Raw genomic sequence first — 2500 nt, 5'->3', positions numbered from 1 at the left:
GATAATCAACCAGTCTCTGTCTGACCTCCGAGCGTCAACAGCTTCATAGTCTGCTGAAAATCGCGTGGGTCTTGTCTATCGTTTTTCTGTCAAGCTGTTCTTCTTTCAGTCATGGAAATTAATCTGTGAAATTAATCACGGCCATTAGAAGAAATGAGTGATGAATTTCTCTCTCTCTCTCTCTCTCTCTCTCTCTCTCTCTCTCTCTCTCTCTCTCTCTCTCTCTCTCTGTGTGTGTGTGTGTGTGTGTGTGTGTGTGTGTGTGTGTGGTGTGTGTGTGTGTGTGTGTGGAGTCCTCTTTGGCGACAGAAAAGTTGACTTGCTGCCGTGTGGTCCAACTCAGATCTTGGACTGCAGAACAGAGGGAAATGGCTATGATGGTCGAATGTTATTTAGGTCTAGTAATTGCACTATTATCTACGAAGACAGACACACAGACACGTTTAGGTCTATGGTGCCAAACCCAAGTTTGGTTCCAGGATGTATTTGAGAAGGGGGGGGGGGAAACAACATACAGATTAGATCACATCAGTCCAGTGTCTGTCTATATCTCACACACATCACGAATACAATATTTTTTTTAAAAATCAGATCCGACTTATCTAGAATGATGATGAGACAGTTTCAGTTTTTCAAGGAGGTGTCACTGCGTTCGGACAAATCCATATACGCTACATCATAACTACTAAGCAGATACCCGATCAGCGGCATTGCACAACACGCTTAGTCAGTGGCCTTGAATGTATGCACATAAATTGGTGTAGCCATCAGAGAGGATGTCTTCTACAGAATTCTTCTACAGACGATGTCATTGTGTTTCCCCAAACAATATGAAACTGACGCTGCTGACGCGGTGAGCTTCCTGGTCCTGATATGAAGGCTAAATAAGATTATGATATGAAATAATTAAATAAATGAATGAATAAATGAAGCCTGTGATTTAACACTCACTCGGCGCGACACAGCACTGATTTTCCGGCAGCTACACAACAGAGATGTTCAAATAACTGGATGTGGAATTGTGACTTGAATTACAAATGATTTTTTGCGAAACGAATCTAAAAAAATGTATGTATGTGTGTATATGTGTATATATATATATATATATATATATATATATATATATATATATATATATATATAAAGAACACCAAATGGTATAATACCAAATGTACCTGAAGTTCACGAGAAGACGACGTTTCGATTCGCAGACTTTTTTTTTTTTTTTCCTTTTCTTTTCTTTTTTCAAGATTTCATGGCGTGCACTGGTTTACAAAGGAGACAAGAAGGGCAAGATCACTTGGTGACATGTCGTGGGATGGTCAGGCACTGTGTGTCCTTTGGCATCCATCAGTCTGTTGTGTCCTGTCTTTCTCCACCCTGTCCTGAAAATAAAACAGACAAACAAACTGAGATCCAATCAGAGAGTGAAAGAAGCGTATAACATCAATTTTTAAGTTGTTTTTTTTTTCTGATGCGAGAATAAAAACATGCACGTAAGAGAGAAGGGATGTGAATGTCGTACGAACAAGAGTTACAGATTACAGAATACTTTATCATCTCAACAAGAGAAATTCAATTGTGGTGTAAATCACATATATATGATAGTCAGTCGTGTCCAACTATGACCATCATAACAGCAGAGGAGGCAACTGCTGTTCCGACTATTTGGGCTAGAATTTGATTAAGTGGAGAGTGTCTTGCCCAAGTACATCCCCACTCTCTCGGTCAAGAGGGTTTTAGGACAGTCGGCGTTGGGATGGTTCCCAAAGGCCAACTAGCCCACAAGGCTGCAGCACTAAGAGCCAGTGCAATTTTGCCTCCTAGTTTGAGAGTCATAGCCCTTCACAAAAGACTAAGCTGTAAATGGTTTCCCATTGACTGGAGAAACCATTGATAATACAGCTCTCACTTTGCTGTTGGCTCAAATGTAAACTTATGTCAATCTGTGATATAAGCCGAGTGTTGGGCCTAAAACACGTAAACAATACACGGAAATCACAGTCAGTCACAACATGTCTACATAAAGGACCTAAAATGTTTAGATGGCAACCCATGCATACAATAAATAATCACAGTAGATACCAACAACACAACAGAAACCTTAAAAAGGTAACTTGGAGTGAATCATACATACATCATCACAGCCATATATGCACAACACAATGCCAATTAAAGGATGTGAATAAAACAGGCATGAAATAGCATACTAAAAGTAGACATAAGACATAAAAAGATTAGACTGTGTTGTATTGTATTACTCGTTTTGTCATAACAGATTTTTTGTGTGAAATTCGGGCTGCTCTTCCCCACTGAGAGCGACAACCTTTGTTTTTTGTTGTTATTGTTTTGTTTGCTTGTTTGTTTGTTTGTTGTTGTTTTTCTGCCTGCAATGTTATTTGCTTTCCTATCGAAGTGGATTTTTCTACACAATTTAGCCAAGGACAACCCTTTTGTTGCCGTCGGTTCTTTAACGTGCGCTAAGGACATGCTGCACACA

Source organism: Babylonia areolata, chromosome 26 (assembly GCF_041734735.1).
Source record: "Babylonia areolata isolate BAREFJ2019XMU chromosome 26, ASM4173473v1, whole genome shotgun sequence".
Lineage (NCBI taxonomy): Eukaryota > Metazoa > Mollusca > Gastropoda > Neogastropoda > Buccinidae > Babylonia > Babylonia areolata.
Note: the sequence above shows the minus strand (reverse complement) of the source record.